Consider the following 17,272-nt stretch of genomic DNA (forward strand, 5'->3'; position numbering starts at 1 on the left):
GGTTCATGGTCTTAAAAAGAGAGAAGGCAAGCAATTCTGGTTGCTGAAGTGACCTATCAGTCCAGCCCCATTCACAAGGATTTGGAGCTCCTGAACTAAAGAAAGTAGGCAGGCATGACTGAATACTCTCCCTGTGCCCCATTTGGACCTCCAGAACCATACCCCACTCCCTGCTGTCTGCCAGCCCCACAGCATCTGGGCCAGATCTGACCTGACAACTCCATGCAAATGTGCCCTGGCAGGGGACTGTGATGCTATATAAGGGCAGGACAATGGCATGGGAGTCCAAGTGGCGTTGGCTGTCACAGGTATGACAGGCAGGAGCAGAAAGGGGGGCTGTCAGCTCTGGTGGATATTCAGCTGAAAATATGAATTTCAATTTGGCTTCAGTGGGCAAAGGAAAGGTGGTGGGCAGAGAGAAGAGCAGGTGGCAAGCAAGGACTGAGTTCAGCTAGGAGACAGGGGACAAGAGGAAAGACAGAAAAAGACAAAGAGGGGGAAAGAGAAGAGAAAGCAGAAGCTAGGACTCTCACAAAACCAGAGAAGGCTGGAGCAGGCGCAGGAGCTGGGGTGTGGGAAGGGGGTCTTCTACCCAACCCCATTCCAGGCTCAAACCTGCCTTACCCAACCTACTGATGGATGGGAGTGCCAGTTCTGCAGCAGTCCCCAGTCCACAGAGTGGGTGGAAAAGAAACAGAGACACAGGCAGTGACAGCGATGGTCTGTGGGCAAAGAGGGCTGCAGAGGGCAGGAAGAGAGAGTCATGGGCAGAACAGAGCAGACAGGTGAAATGAGAGTTGGTGGCAGGTAGAGTGAGAAGAGGCTGCAAAAGACTGTTTTAAGGTAAAGTCAGGAGGGAAGAAGCTGAGGTGGCAATGAAAGAGACAGAACAAGGCAGGCAGAAAAGGAAAAGAGAACGAACTACATCAGAAAGAGAATCTGCATGTCCGAGACAGAAGGACCTCAATGGCCAGGCCCATACTATCCTGAGGCACTTGGGGTGGGCATGTCTCCAAATTCCTGGTGGCTTCTGAGCCAGTCTCCCAGCTGCGGAAGGCTCCCTCCTCCAGGGCTAGGGCATACCCCCGAACTGCACTTTCAGCACTGCTGGTGGGGGCACCCCGGGCGGGCTAGGAGCCGCACGGCAGAGCCTCCTTCACTAAGGAAAAGAGGGCCAAGGGCAGCAAGAGGAGTCGTGGAGAAGGCTGGGAAGACGGATTCAAAATGAGAAATGAGAATCAAGAAAAAAAAGTAATGAGACCATCTGGGAGAGGAAAATGAGAATGAAGATAAGGACAGTGGAGCAAGAGGAAGGAAACTGGAGAAGGTGAAGGAAGGGGGAGATGGCAGGGCCGGGCGCGGCGGGCAGTGTAGTGTGGACGGGGATGGTCTGGTGGATTACCACCCTCTGGCCTCATCTGCAGGTCTTGAGCATTTAGGTCAAAGAAAAGGAGTGAAATCCTTGAGAAATGGAAGGGATTTTTGAAAGGCTGAACCAAGGATAGCATGGAGGAGAAGGAGCTGAGGGCAGGGCCCTGGGCGCTTCCTACAGACAAGCAGAGCCCCAGAAACTGCTGTCTCTCCACCTCCTTCCAAAGCCAACCCTGGCCCCAGACAGCAGGTGTCCCTGAGGGGGAGCAGTGAGTTACCTGAGTTACCCTTTCATCTCTGCTGCATGTCTTTCTCTGTGCAGACAGGTCTGTCCTAGGGTGCAACCCCATTCCCATCTTTTACACTGACCCTCCCTCTTGCCCCCCTCATGCAGATAAAAGGGCAGCTCCCCACCCCCACAGCAGTGCAAATGCTTCAGAGAGCCTCTCTTGTGACATTCTAATCCCACCATAAGAACTTGGCTGCAGAGTGCACTCTCAGCAGTCAGGAGGGCCCTCCTGAGCACCCTGGCCCTCGAAGCCAGGAAGCCATGCTGGCCTGGCCCACCCTCTCCATAGCAGCCTCCCGGCACTTCTGGGAACAGTCTTTGGAATAACTTAGAAATCCAGAAAGTTGAAGGCTGGGGCTGCAGGAAGAAGGGCATTCTCCCCTTTACCCAGAAACCAAAGAGCAAGCAGGAAATCCTTGTGATACCAGGTATGGGCTCTTACTTAATGACATTTCTTCATTTCTAAGTTTAATGGGCTTTATCACATTTCTGTATCCCTCCTCCCTGTCCCTAAAAATTAAGAAAAAAAAAAAAGGTCAGCCGATCCAGGTGTTTGACCTCCATCTCCTTCCAGAGCCAGGATTTTTTTTTTTTAGCATTTCCAGGTGCCCATCTAACTTGGTGAAGCTAGGTGAGCAGCATGTACAGCAAAGCACTGAGGAACACACCCTACTTTGTCCCCAGGTCCCCCTCAGCGCCTTTGAGGAGGTCTGACTTGGCAGACACAGCACAGGTGTATCCCAAGCCACACGGTAAAGGCTGGGACTCCCAGGGTGCAATTGCTTTATTTCTGTAAGAACCTGCTAACAGCACATGACAGTGAGTTCCCTGTCACTAGAGGTGTTCAAGGTCAAGGCTGGATGACAACCTGACAGCAATCGGTAACATTCCTCTCAATTCTGGTGCTTTATGATTCTATTCACACAACTCATGTATTATCTTCTTACATTGGACACACACCTATCAATTTGTAACAGTTCAGTCAAGGTGGGCTGAAATGGTTTGTAGTATCAAAGTTTAAAGGAAGAAATTCTGAACAGAGCATCTGCAGGGAAAAGAAAAGGCCAGAAATTGGTCTAGGGTGGAAGTCACGGTATAAGTAACACTTCTGTCCCACAGCAAATTAACCATAAAATCTCAACAAGATAGAGATGGGACCTGACCACATTATGTTGACTTAGGCCTATAGGTTAGTCTGTAGTGATGTGTCGTCTCTTGTCCGAACTTCTTTTAATGAGACTAGATTGCAAACTTCTTGAGGCACTAAATGTACTATCTTAGTTATGCTTCTTCCAAAACCACTAGGACAAGTGTTTTGCACATAATAGGTGCTCCATAAATGTTTGTTGTGATTATCTGAAGTAATGATTAATGAATAAAGTACCAGCCCCCCCACTGAGAAAGTGAATTCAATTCAATAATCGTTCATATAACACATTTGTTCAGTGCCTACTGCACACAAGGCATTGTCCTGGGCTCTGGATCGCAAAGGGCACAGGATGCATGTGTCTTGCCATCGCCCAGCTTACCATCCCAAGGACACGCCCAAGAGACCAGCAATACAGTGTAATGAATATCACGGTGCAGCAGCCTGGGGGACATACCTAAGATCAATGAATAAATAAATAGCCTTTTTTTCCCATAAGTCTGACTTGTGTCTGGCCTTCCCCAGGGTGAGACCCACGTCTGGCTGGGCTCTGTTGCTCTCGCTATCTGCCGATTAGGCACTGGAGGCCTAGCTTGTCACAGAGTGGATATTCAATGAATACACATGGACTCACTGGAATGGCATTGATCCTGAAGGATTTCAACAGCCAGAGAACTGGTGGGAAGGGCAATCCAGACAAAGGGAACCATGCGAGCCAAGACATGGAGACATCAAAGGCCAGTGAGCTATTAGTTGGAAGTGGCTGGAATTCTGGCACGTAAAGACATTGGGACCAGGGACTTAACTCTAAAAATTAAACACTCTTCTCTTCTGGGTATACCTCAGTTTGTCTCTGCCCTCTGGAAACTCCTAAGCCATGGAGAGCTACTGGACACAAAGAAGGAGGTTCTGATTCAGAAGGACAAAAGTGGAAGCCGTGGCTCATGCAAGCTGCACAGACCAGGGTCACCCTGGAAAGGCTCAGCCTGGGGAGACTCAGGACTTGGAGCCGCATGGCAGTATGAGGGTGTGAGTGGCTTGAGAGTGTGTGGTGGGGGCACCGCGTCCTTGCTTGCACTGGCATGTCTAGTGAGTCTGTGTGTTACTGCACGTCTATACACAAGTGTTGATGTGCAGCTGCCAAAAGGAAGAACAGGGCACTTTCTGCCTATAAGTAGGACATTCTAGGCTTTCCAATTAATCTCCATTAAAAAGATTTCCCCCGCAAAGGCACTTCTAGAGGACCCAAGTCGGGGTCGCCTGGATCAATCCTGCATAAAGTAAAAGCAGCTCCCACCGGCTGCTGAATCGATCCATCTAACTTGGTTCATTTTACACGTGCAAGGGGCATGGAATGTTAATTTGCTGCGGGGAGCTGAGGGAGCCTGGAAATGGAGTCTCGGTAATTAAAAGCTGTAGGAGCAGGGTCTCAATATGGCAGCAGCATCACAGGGGAGAGGGGACCCAGAAGTAGGTCTTTGGGGTTGATGATGCTGGGGCCAAGAGCTGGGAACTCTGGTTTTTGTCTGCTGCTGACTTTTCCTGTTCTACCTGACACAGTTTGCCGGTCACTTGGAACACAAATGCCCCAAGAAAAGGGGAAGCCCAGGGAGACCAAAACCATTCATCTTAGCATTCTCAGAAGTTTATAGGACATCAACGGGGGACCTGGTGGTGGGGGTGACCAGTCACGAGCCATGGCTAGGGTCCAGGGAGACACCTTCTCTTCAAGGCCATGCATACTGATGACTCCTGGGACCCGAAAGATTGAGAAAGCCAGGTTGGCTGTGTGGCCTTCTATCCATGAAGGAGACAGTATTTAGCAGAAAGGGGCGAGCAACCTCTGTGTACACAGGCCAGGTACCTCGTTGTCTTCTAGCAGGCTAGCCCCATCCAGGGTGTGCTATGCACCCTTCAAGTCCCCCTCGTCCAGTCAGGAGGCTGTAAAGAAGGTTTCGTTTTCCTATCACATCCAATCAGCCCATTCCAGCCTGTGCCCTCATCAAGTTTCTCACACATGCTCTCTTCAACTTTTCTACTCACCCCAAATTTCGCTTATCTGCTCTACTCACATGTCTCTTTTTGCCCTGCATCCTGTGTCTGCTTGGACACCAGTGGGGGAGCCATCAAAGGCCCTGATCAAAGGCCTCCTGTGTCACTGGAGCTTCACAAGAGGCTACATGAAGTGGAGGGCTAGGGGCGTGTGGCTGAGATGCTATGGGCATCGGGTTTAGGGGAGACCTTGGACAGAGCAGCCGGCATCTCCCCTCCGGGCCTGTCTGCATCTCTGATTCTTTCCTTCCCTTTGTGATCTCCCTGTGTTGCCTCCCTGGGGGATGGATGGGGGTGGGTCTCTCCTTCTTCCACTGCTGTTGTCCCTGGTCTCTGCAATAACCTAATGATTTCTCATTTAGCTGCCCAGCCCTCCATGGGGAGAGGCTCCCTTTGATTGCTTGTGACACCAATCTCACAACAAATTTAGCACCTCGTTTCCTGGACGAGCCAATATTCCCCCTCGATTATCTTCCTGCGAGGGGGAGAGGGCACTGTGCATTCCAAAGAGCAGCTTAGGCCTTCCGGATATCAGAGCCAATCAAGCTCACCGTCCTCTGAAAGATGGATGGGCTGGGTGGGAGGAGGTTCTCCTGGGAGTGCAGGAGAGCTCTGAGGAAGGAGAAGGCAGGAAGGAAGGGCCGGGGGCAGGGAGCCAGGAGCAAGCCCTCAGCAGGCCGGTCTGCAGCTTCTCAGAAATGGAGGTGGGCAGGGGAGCAGTCTGACCTCTGCTCAGATGATGCTAGAACTTCCTTCCCAAGCCACTCCTGAAAGCCGGGCATTTCACCGACTCACCCCTAAACCCTTAGCATGGGACTAATGGCGGGAGGAAAGGGCCGACCCTGGAGTCCCCCTGGAATGAGACAAGAGCATGCAAGAGCCCCTCAGTGCTGCGTCTCCACTCCAGCATTTCCTGACACCTGGCTGCCCAGGGAAGTACTTTTCCTAACAAAACCACTTGCTCCCGGCTGGGTTTCCAGAAGGTGCAGGGATCCTTTGAGAGATCTGCCCTACATGACTGATGAGGAGAGATGAAAAGAAATTTCTCCAGCCCTAGAGGCAAGTGAGTTGGAGGGTTGGGGCGGGAGGTTCTCTGAAGGGAGTTAACAGAGGAGGAAGGGCAGCAATAAGAGCAGCAGGAGACTTCTGAGGGGCCCTGGAAAATGGATCAAAGGAGGACAGAGGGAGTGATAAGGAAATGTTGCTTAAAGGCAAGAGGGGAGCAAGGGGAGGCCAGAGAACACCGAGAATGCCACTGAAGACAGAGTATGTGTAGGATGGAAGTGTGACAGTCTGGGCCCGTGGGGGGGTGGGGGGGCGTGGTGCAAATGGCTCACCTGCGAGTGACTACAGACAAGGGGAGCTGGAGAAAGAAGGGCCAGGTCAGTGCTGAGAAGAGGGGTCACCAGGTTCTGTCCCAGGAATGTGGTGGCAGAAGAGCCACTGGAGGGGGAAGGGGCTGGAGGAGCAGCAGGAGAGGAAGGGGAAGGGGCTGATCACTCCAGGGTGGCAGATGGTTGCTGTCATTAAACGGATTCCAGCAAGTCCAGGAAGCCTTAGACAGCAGGGAAGAGCTTGGGGACCCAGGGGGAGTTGGCGGCAGTGGGGGGCGGGATAGAAGAGCAGAGCTTGGGAGAAGGAATTTACACAGACGTTGCACACCAATCTGGATGGTTACACATGAGCTAACCCTTATTCCTACTTCAACCTGACCCCAAAGAGTAACCCTAAATCAGCCTCAACCCCAACAACAGTTCCAAACCAAACCTAATGATAACCATCCTTCTAACCCCAAACCTAACTAGAACATGAGCTTCCTGAAGGCAAAGAATTTTACATTTCCAGTATCTATCTGCTCTGCAGAAGTGATCAATAGTTGTTTACTGATTAAGCAGGAGCCCAAAACTTTTAGCTACTTTTAACTGGATGTGTTTCAAGCCTGACACTTGCCCTAGCACCCTCACCCTATTACCCAATGTCACACTGTGTAGGTCTACCCCAAGCCCCAGCTCTGACTATGTCCCCGACTAGGATTTTACTTTACTAGCTCTAATCTCACATTTTTTTTCTGCCTCCACACCCTGCATAGATGTGGAGATAGGTATGGATAGACGTCCAGTTAAAATTCATCTAGACAAACAAAAAAAGAGGCAAACAAAAGTCATCAAAGACATCAACTCAGCTAGGAGGCCAGATCAAGTGGAATGTCAGCCCCTGAATTTTTGTACTCATTATGGACGCCTGCTTCTCTTTAACCAGAAGCCCAGAGCTTTCTGGCCCTTTGTTCTACCTTTTAGCCCAGTGACCCTAGAAACTGGAATTGAACAAGGCAGTGAGTTTCAGGACAAAAGGAATTTGATGTCTGGGACACCAGGAAGGGTGAAGTAGGGCTTAAGAGGCACATTTATGCAGAGAGGAATGTGACAGAATAAATGAATGGCCTCTGGTTCAAGAGAGAGAATCTGAATCTATTCCCACTCCCAGGTCTGACCTGGGACTACTTGTCCAGACACAGGTGCAGGAACCCTGTGGAAAGCGCCATGGGAGGGGAGGAACATGAAGGCGCTGAGCTTCTCTGCAGCTCTCCCTCCTCCCTTCCAGGAGCCACACTCTCCACACCTCCCAGGGTCCACGGCTGCAGTGCTGGGAAGAAGAGTCGAGTGTTCTGTTCTTGCTGCAGCCAAATCTGATTATTGGGACATTGTGATGGATGAGCTGGGTTTGGACCCCCAGCTCAGGGAGTGGGATGATGGAGTTAGCCTGTCACTCCTGCCCCAGGGGATGAAGCATTGGGTCCCAGATGCCGCCCGAAATGTGCATCCCTCAGGGATGTCTCCCCAACTAGGATTCCTGAGAGACTGCAAATCCGTCTCCAACCATATCTTGATCTAGAGACCTTTGAACACAGAAGCCACTTGCACAAGCCCCCTGAGTTTGGCTGAAAGCAGAATCAGGCACCCAGGTGTGAGCACCCCAGCCCTGGTCAGGACCCCACCACTGGCCAGCTGCCACATCTGCAGGGGGCACTTTGAAGGAGGGGTGCAAAGCCTGCCTCTGCTTGGCTAGGGGCCTCCAGACATTTCTCAGTGACAGCCATGAGCCTTGGAAGCCTGGGGCAGGGCAGGGAGGGAGGAGGAAGAGAAACAGCACAGAATAATAATGAAGGATTTTTAATAACTCGTCAGCTATGGTGTCAGCTGAACAGCAGTGGCAGCGCAACCCGTTGGGAAAACTTTGTGAGGAATTGTCTTCCTAGGAAGTGAGAGGAGTCAGAAGGGCTGAGGGTGAGGGGAAGCATCCTCCTCATCCCTGACACCGCCAAACTTTAGTTAGCATCTGGCCTGTGGGACAGAATCACAGAGGGCCCAGCAGGCCCAGCCCCCTTGGACTTGTGCTCTGGGCCAGAACCGCCCAAGGCCACAGCCCCACCTGGGGACAGGAGCCAGCTATGAGGACATTACCAAGCATGGGCAGACCCCCTCCAGAGAGACAGAGCCCCCAACTGGCTCTATGAAATCAATCAACTGGAAGGCAATTATATGCTTATCAAAAGACCTCTTCTCTTTACCTAATAATTCACCAAGGAATTGTTTGAAGTAGAAATGTCATCAAAGAATGTTATAGAGGAAAGCCCTGGGTGACTGACCTTTGCAACAGCCTCATTTTTCAGGTGAGGACAGTGAGGTCCAAAGATGCTGCAAAGACAGTTGGTAGCAGAGCAGGATTCCCAGATACTAGAAATCCAGGGATCCAGAAAATAACTATGATTTTACAAAGACAGAATTTCCTTATACTTTTCAGGGGGTCAAACTTATATTTTTCAGGGGGCCTGGTACTCCAGTGTGTCAAGGCAGTGGTGCTTTGGGTGAGAGCAATGGGGAACTTGGGGCAACCCATGGTAAACATTATAGGTCTTCTCCTTTCCTCAGATCACTCTGGGAGGACTTCCTGGAAGCGGTGGCTGTGGGCTGGAATATGGAGAGATTCTCCAAGACTATTCTGTGATAGATGGAAAATGGCTCAGTGATATGGACAGAGGGGAGTATTCTAAGTCTGTGAAAAGCCCTGGAGAGAAATGAAAAGATGGGGGAACTTATACTCACGTGTGAAAGGCACACATGTTGTGGTGGTGGGGTCTGACCAATTCCAGGTCTCAGAAGGTCAAGGACCCTAAAGCTTAGTGGCTCGGAGCAGACCAGCAAAGACAAGGCAGTGTCTTCAAGAGTGAGCTAGCTAGGCCCCCTGGAAATTCTGATAGCCAGCAGAGAGCAGTCTGTCTCCCCTCCAGCCCCAAATAGAGCAAAGATGGCCTCACCCCCATTACCTTCACTTCCCCACAGTGCTGAGGGTAGGGATTTACACCTCCATCCCACCCATTCTCAAAAACCCCAGTGGCATCCCCTCTGCATCCCAGACCCTGGCACTTAGCTAGGATTTGATGAATGAATGAAGAAGTACTGGGGACTTCCTAGGAGAAGAAAAAGGAAGGAGAAATGTAGGTCTGTTAAAAGAGGGTGGAAACTAGCAAGGGGAGGCACCTCCATACTCTGGCAGAAGGCCAAGACTGAATGACCTCTTTGCTGTTTCAGAACGAGAAGCTAAGGCCCACGGAGCAGGCCTGTACTGCAGATGAGAGTCCTGAAGTGGAACCCGGCAGCCGGCCCCACAGCCCTGAGCTTGGCTGCCAGCCCCCCTGCCCAGCAGCCGCTCTGGAAGATGTAAAGTGCTATCTAAACGTGATGCATTATTAACACTTTAGAAATCATATTTCACAGCCGCCTGGCTGGAGCTGGGAAATGAATTCTTCCTCCTGCTCTCCGGCAGGGGAATTATTGTTGGAGTTGAATGTGACAGCAGTGACATGTGACCAGGGCCCAGAGCGGGTGGTTCAAGGTGGAGGCCACGGGCACCCACCCGGGGCAGGTCCTGGGTGCTCGTTCTCTGTCAGAAGCTTTGAATCAAACACCTTGACCACACCCAACAAGGCCACCAAGCCAACCACTGCATCTCCCACCTCATGGTGATCAAACTTCAGGAGTTTCCAGAAGAAGGCAGTGGAGCCTGTGCTCCAAGCCCCCTGGCCCCTCTAAGCACCTCCTCAGGTGAAGAACCTGGTGCTGCTCTGGTGAGGAGTTACCAAGGGTGGAGGGCACCCGTCTGATGGAGGAGGCAAATCCTCAGGACAGAGTCAAAGACATAAGATCTGAATGGATGACAGGCCCCACGTGGGGAACTCCCCAGGACAGCAGTGGACAGAGCAGGCTGGGAGGCACGATGAAAGGTTGGGATGAGTGGCCTGGCTGGGGAGGGGCATCCAGCCAGGCCCACTGGCAGAATTGGAAGGTGTTGACAAAAGGGCTAGTTTTGCCCTATAGGGCTGGCAGGAAAGAATGGAGCAGGACTGGGCAGGAGGAGTAGATTCCTGCAGAAGGGAGGAACCGACATAGACTGCTAAGCTGCATCCTGTCCTTATTGGAGAATCACCAGCCATGGCAGGAAGGAGCAGAATGGAGAGTTAGAAGGAGGTGAGGGAGAGCCCTGCCTGCAAAGACCAGGAGCTGTTTGTCAGTAAGAAATGAGAGGCCTCTGTGGTAGGTGTGGAAGAAGGGAAGCTGCCAAAGTCACCGCAGCCCCCACCCTGGGACCTACCCAGGCCTTCCTTGAGGGTGCTGGGCTTCCGTCTGTGTGCTCTGTTGGCGGTGCAGGCGCCTTGTAATTAGGCATGGGCAACAGATGAACCAATTTTCAATTAAAACCTTATCTGCAGGGCGCACAGATATAAAGGCGGGTAGGTTTGATTCTCTTCTAAGCCAGCCTTCAATATTTGCAGTGCCTGGAAGGAGACGCAGGGAGGGCGCCCAGGCAGCACTGGTAACATATAAATTCTGCTCATAATTACATGACTTTCAACACCACGAGATGCCAATAAAGTATTTGCAAGACACACAAATTAACGGTGTGTTGGCATTCCTCAGCCGGTTAGACGACCAGGGCACAGGGAGGGGGTCTGTCTACTAGGCTGGGGGAGCTGGGAGAGCCGAGGATGTCGAGGATGTCGATGGAGCGCAAGTACCCATATTCAGGTCCTCCAGACCTGCCAGTTTATCTCTGTCAGGGGTACAGAAGGAAAGGACTTCAGTTGTGTTTCTTCCAGAAGGCAGTGGAGGAGAGCCCGAGGGGACAGGGAGAGTGGAGAGTGAACAGCTGTTGGTGACACAGCAAATGTCAACTCTAAGATGCAGGAGGCTCCCCTCCTCCCCCCAGAAGGCCAATGGTAGGCTAGGCACACTGGCTGCACTGCCAGGGAGACAGTGGCAGGTCAGGGGTGAGTGGCAAGTGCTTAGTGCTCAAGCTCAATCAGGTGCCAGCCTGCTTGCATTAATGGGAAAACAGGGATACTGGTTGGCCCAAGAAAGAGGCAGCAAGGAAGGCAGGGAGCTGCTTGCCGATGCCAGGGAGGGCTCTCTCAGAGCAGGTTCCCATGCTCCCCTGTCGCCCCACCTCCACACCCCACAGCACCCCAGCACAGGAGGAGACATTCAATAAAATAAATATTGTTGAACTGAACAGCATCTAGGAAGACAGATGATGAGGAATTCTAACAGTCATTTTGTTGGGGGCAGATTTTAGTAGTGGGGGGCAAAAACATGTAAGCTGGAAGTCAGGAGAACTGGAGCGTTGAGCTCCTGCTTTCCCTTTACTGTCAGGGCCTCAGATGAGCAGGCCTGCCAGCCGGGCTTTTTAGACTGGACAGAGGATCTGCAGGACGCACGCCTCCAGGTCTCGGCTGTGTAGCTCTCTGAGTACAGGGGCCTGGCTGCCTTGAGAAATGTCAGGATGGCTTCCTGGCACTGGCTTGGTGCCCAACACGCTGTTTGGGATAATCAAAAATTAAATAATAAGGGCCTCCCTGGTGGCGCAGGGATTAAAATCTCAGTGCTATCAAGCTATTGGCAGCCACTGTAGCATGAGTTAGATCCCCGGCCCGGGAGCTACTCACATGGTGCAGCAGACCTCCCCTGTCTTGCCCGCTGCTCCCCTCAGCAGTGTATTTCATCAGTCTGCCTGTTCTGCTCCCCACTCTGTCTCTAGTGAGTCCTCTCACCCCCTGCACATCTGACATACACCCCAGTTCTTCTATGCATAAATACATGAAATAAATCTTAAAAAGAAATTAGATAATAGTAACAATGACGCATCCAGAAACATCAATGGACAACTTGTTGGCAAGAAATATTTTTATAACTTATGTGGAAGAGTTTCTGCCAAGTTGAAGCTGTCTCCCTCTGGTCCCCTCTCAGCTCTAGTCCATTCCTACCAACTTTCTTGTTCGGCTGTGGTTCCACGGAGAATGCTGAAACCTAAACAATTGATTTGGTTCAATTCTATTGTATTTTAATTGGCAAGCAAGTATTGGGGGCCTACTGTGTGCCAGTTTATGCAAAGGCCACAGAGAGAAGGGAACTAGTAAGGCAAAACCTTGTTTTATAATAAATAGCTTTAGTTACGTATAAGGCTCAGGCCAATCACTAGTTTGGTACTTAGTAGAGAAATGATTAATTCCAATAGTGGGAAAAAAGGAGAGAGCAAATCAGAGAAGGCTCTGCGCTGGGACAAAATTAAGCCTCAAACCAGTTATGGAAGCAAAGAGATCCTGACACAAGAACAGTAAGGACAAAGGCAAGGATGTGTTTGGTGTGGCTGGGGAGCAGTCTGGCGTGGCTGGGTCACTGTGTGTTGTGGAAAGACAGGGTTGTGAGGATTAAAAGTGATAATCCTCTTAAGCACACTTGCAAGCTACATGTGCAGGGCAATTATCAGGTGCTGCATTATTATTGTTATGGCACCAGGAAGCGTAAGTAGACCGGGATCAGATTGTGGCAGGTCTTGAATGCGGTTCATCTTCTCATTCACTCCACGTTTAAAGTGCGTTTACCCTGTATGTATCAGGCTACGAAGCTGGTGCTGGAGACTGGAAGGAGAAACCTGCAAGTCTCCTGTTCTGAAGGAATTTAGAGAGAAGTACAGACTTGAACATATAAATGCAGCACGGGGTTATAGATGCAATGATGAGAGTCTGGAAGGGCTATCACGTGATGCACAAAGAAAGAAACAGTCAATTTGGCTGCAGGGGTTGGAGGTCAGGAGGACTTCGTACAGAGGATAACACTTAGACAAAGATGTGAAAAATGGGATGTGCTCACCAAGAAGATAAGGGGGGGGGGTGCGTTAGGGATGTGGGGGGAAGAGTTTCCCAGCAGAATATAAATGTGAGTAAAGGCTCAGAGGCATAGATTTTTGGTGGACTGTGCATCTGCAGCTAGTTCTGAGGAGGCAGGGACAGGGAGAAAAAGAAAGTAGAAATGGGCCCACAGGCTGGGGCCAGATTATGTAGAGTTTTACATAGTGGATCAAGAGTTTGGATTTTATCACAGTGGTTGAGAAGACTGAATAAAGAATTAGACAGACTACTCTGCCAGCAACTGGAGAGGGTGGGCCCAGCAGGGAGCTGCATCACTGCTCCTAGAGAGAAATTATAAAGATGTAAAACTAAGACAATGGATAAAGAGAAATGGAATAGATATGAGATTTATGAGTGAGGCAGAATCAACAGGATTTAATAGCTGGAAGAATGTGGAAGCTGAGGGGAAGGGGGATTGTTGCCAGCTTAGGTAACAGACAATGGGTGAAGGCAATTATGGGAATCCTGGAGAAGAAGGGTGCGGAGGGCTCCGCAGCCTCCAAGGTCATTCTAAGCCTTCCAAGGTCATTCTAAGGAGCATGACTATCCTGTAGGTGATGGCAGGAGTCTCTGAAGGTGGATTTTAGGAAAATGACTCTTGTACCCATTCTATGGGAGAAGAAAAGAAAATGAGTTAGGAGAAAGGAGAGAGCAACAGGGAGGAGAGAGGGTACCCATTCCCTGTGTCCTTACAGAGAAGAAAAAAGCAGAAGTCAAGTAGAGAGGCAGGGACTCTGGGGTTGGTGTGGCCATGCGTTGCTTGTTGGCAGTATTGACAGTTGTGAGGATGAAATGAGATATACACATAGCAAACACTTTAAAACATTAGCCACTGCTATTATTTCATTTCATTATTTCATTATATCACCTCCGTCATCCGGGGTCCTTGCTATGGAACCATGAAACCAATAACATTAACAGCCGCCACCTGTGACTACAGGTGACGAATGCTGGAAAGAGGAGCTGGGGTAGGGTCCCCAGGTCTCCTCTGCTTCAGGAGAGGCCACAGGAAGGAAAGGCCCTTCCAGACAGAAGGAACAATAGGGGCATAGCAGCAGCAGGAAGACAAGAAGCATCGAGTACGTGAGCAAACCTTGTAACTGTACTGTGCTGCCTGTGAGTCCCTGGCCTTCCAGTGGCTGGGACCTCCCTACCTGCACTCAGGATAGCTGGGGTCCTTCCTGAACACTGAAGGCTGAGGGGAGGGGGTCTTTGTACTGAGCAGTGGTGAACATAGAGGTTTGTTCTTCCCAGAAAGGCTTATCTGAAGCAGGAGAAAGAAAAGGTACATATGAAGGAGGACATTCTACTCTCAAATTTTCAAGAAAAGGTAAGATTTTTGAAATGTGCAGATAGTAAGACCAGGAAGGATCAAATGGATGGCAGCTATCTGACTGCTTCCTTCAGAATGGTGGGATTTTAGAGCCAGAAGAAACCCAGACGAGATGATCTACTCCAATCCTCTTATTTCACGGAGGCCCAAAGGGGTGAGGCGAATTCTCCAAAGTCACAGAGCTGATCCACAGCAAAGCCAGATGCATAACTCTGGCCTCTCTGCAATCCTCATCAGGTGGCATCTCCGCCCCCAGTGGCCCCAGTCCCTGTCCTAAAGGGCCCTTAAACACGGAACACTTGACTGCAATGCTGAGTGGCCTTCAAGATTAAGTGACTCCTTACTTTAATAAGCAACACTCTCTCATTTTTGCTAACTTCCAAGTTCTCTATCTGGTGTCTCTGCCTCTTGGGGAACCCTGGCAGGCAGGCACTTGAGATGCTTCCTCTGGTCATCAGGGGGCCACTGGCATGAGGGGTGCTACTGCCTCGGGTGCCACACTTGCTGGAGGTGCAGCAGCCCTGGGACCTGGGAATTCTGGCCAAATATTCTACATATTCACTTCAACCACGTTCCCCATGCATACACACACAGAGAGCCTTTTCCCCCACAACCTCCACCTCCAGACACAGAAACTTCACCTCCAGAAACCTGAAAAATTGTCAAGTCCTTGGACTTCATCCAGGAGTTTCCAGGAATTGTCAGCCACCACTCGAGACCAGTTCAGCCCCTAACAGCAGTGTGCTCTGGCTCGGAGAGCCTACTCCTGCTAATTGGACTGGTGACCTTTCCATGAGCAGTTAGAGGTCACTGATCGCCTTAGTCCTCTGCCCACTGACCAGGCACTCATCCTGGACCCTTTCCTCTCTTGCCTCATGCAGGTACCACAGAACATCCCTCCAAAATGGGTCTCGATCTGCCTCTCCCCTTGCACGCCTTCTCCCTTGGTGAAATCTTGCTTATCACTCCCTGGACCAGGGCAATAACTTCCTAATTGGGGCCTCCCCTGTGGCGCAGGTGGTTGAGCGCCGCACTATGAAGCTGTCCGCAGCCTCAGCAGTGAGAATCCCACACGGCACGGCAGACCTCTCCTGTCTCGACCCCTGCTCTCCTCAGCAGTGTATTTCTTTTTTTTTTTTTAAAAGATTTATTTATTTATTTATACAAGCACTGGGTACAGTCAGAAGCGCGGGACAGTGAGAGAATTCACCAGAGCCAAAGCAGGGAACAGAACAGGCAGACTGACAAAGAAATACACTGCTGAGGGGAGCAGCGGGCGTGGCAGGAGAGGTCTGTCGCGCCATGTGGGACCCGCGCCGGTGGCCAGGGATAGAACCGGTGCTGCAGAGGCTGCGGGCAGCTTCGCAGCCCAGCACTCAACCACTGTGCTACCAGGGGAGGCCCTCAGCAGTGTATTTCTTCAGTCTGTCTATTCTGTTCCCAGCTCTGTCTCCAGTGAATCCTCTCACCCTCCCGCACATCTGGCCTGTACGCTGGTTCTTGTGCAAAAATAAATAAATCTTTAAAAAAAGATAAATTCCTAATTGGTTCCCTACCTCCAGCCTGGTCCCCTTAAATCCATTCTCCACAGTTCCCAGTATGATCTTTCTAAATTACAAGTCTACTATCACCACCCTGCGTAAAACCCTGCAGTGGCTCCCCACTGACTTCAGAAGAAGTTCAAATTGGGTTAGGTCCTGTCCAACCTTGTTCCCTCTTTAGCATCACCTCTGTTCTCTCCAAAGTGTCCTTTGCCTTTCAGTAACTCCAGTGTCAGAGGTTTTTGCACATTCCAAACTGCATCCTATTTCAGTGCTCCTTTCTCTGCCACCTGGCTCACTGCTCTTGAGCCGTCAAGACACAGTTTAAGGTTAGGATCCAGGAGTCTTCCTTAACCCACCAGCCTGGACCAAGGCCCTAGCCCAAGTTCACATGACATGTGCACCCTGATTCTGTGAAGCACTGAACTAGAAGCTCCTCAAGGATAGATGCTGTTCTTTTTAAATTCATATTTATGCTTATCAAGGATGTCAAAATCTACTTTAGTAGCATCTTAACTAACATCATTGAAATGAACTGAACCCAGAGTTAATTTTCTCCTTTCACCTCCCACACTGCTTTGTCCCGCAAATATTTTATTCATTCTGCCTCCTCACTTGCTGAATCAAGGTTTTCTTTTCAAATGTAACCTAAACGCTCCCTCTTCCAGGAAGCCTTCCCTGATAAGCCATCAGATTTCTTCTCCTCTAGATATCTCCAAGTTCAGTTTGCATCTCTAACTTGCCTTCCACTTAGCATCTCTAACTTGCCTTCCACTCCTCTCTGAAAAGTAAGCTTTATTTCTATTAAATTGAACTGCTCATTCAGTCTCAAATGCGTCCAATGCTTTGTACTCATCGGGTCCACATCATACTGTTTCCTCCCTCCAGCTGTGGGTGAGGACTGTTGTGTGGGTGGCAGCATCCAGCACAGAGTTTACTGTAACCTGTGCTCACTGCAGTGCAAGGTCCCATGTGGAACTGCTGACTTGTATGTCGATGCTATTTTTGTACGTGTGCAAAAGTGTGTTCCTTCTCCCTTCGTAGGTGTTTCGCTACACCTCCCTGTGTCCTGATTTGGATGACCTCTCTAAGATCCCTTCCTGCTTTGGTGTTGTGTGATTCTGTAGCTGTGAGTTTATTGAGGGCAGGAACTAGACCTATTTCTTTCCCATTAGCTTCAGCTCAGGGAGGCTCAAAAACTCCCATGAACAAAGGCCTTCCCTAGACTGTGTATCTCTCCTCCTTTTTCCTGGGAAGCGGAGCAGACAGCACAGCAGCTAAAGGTATTGACTAGGTA

At 50.4% G+C, this 17,272-nt stretch overlaps 1 protein-coding gene across 3 annotated transcripts in view; it reads right to left on the bottom strand.

Annotated features, from left to right (window-relative positions):
* The window catches only part of KIRREL1 (kirre like nephrin family adhesion molecule 1), a 96,489-nt gene that overhangs the window by 27,117 nt on the left and 52,100 nt on the right, over positions 1–17,272 (bottom strand). The gene's annotated exons all lie outside the window — the stretch shown is intronic.

The sequence above is a fragment of the Talpa occidentalis genome, unplaced genomic scaffold (genome assembly GCF_014898055.3).
Source record: "Talpa occidentalis isolate TD23 unplaced genomic scaffold, MPIMG_talOcc4v2.1 talOcc4.9, whole genome shotgun sequence".
NCBI lineage: Eukaryota > Metazoa > Chordata > Mammalia > Eulipotyphla > Talpidae > Talpa > Talpa occidentalis.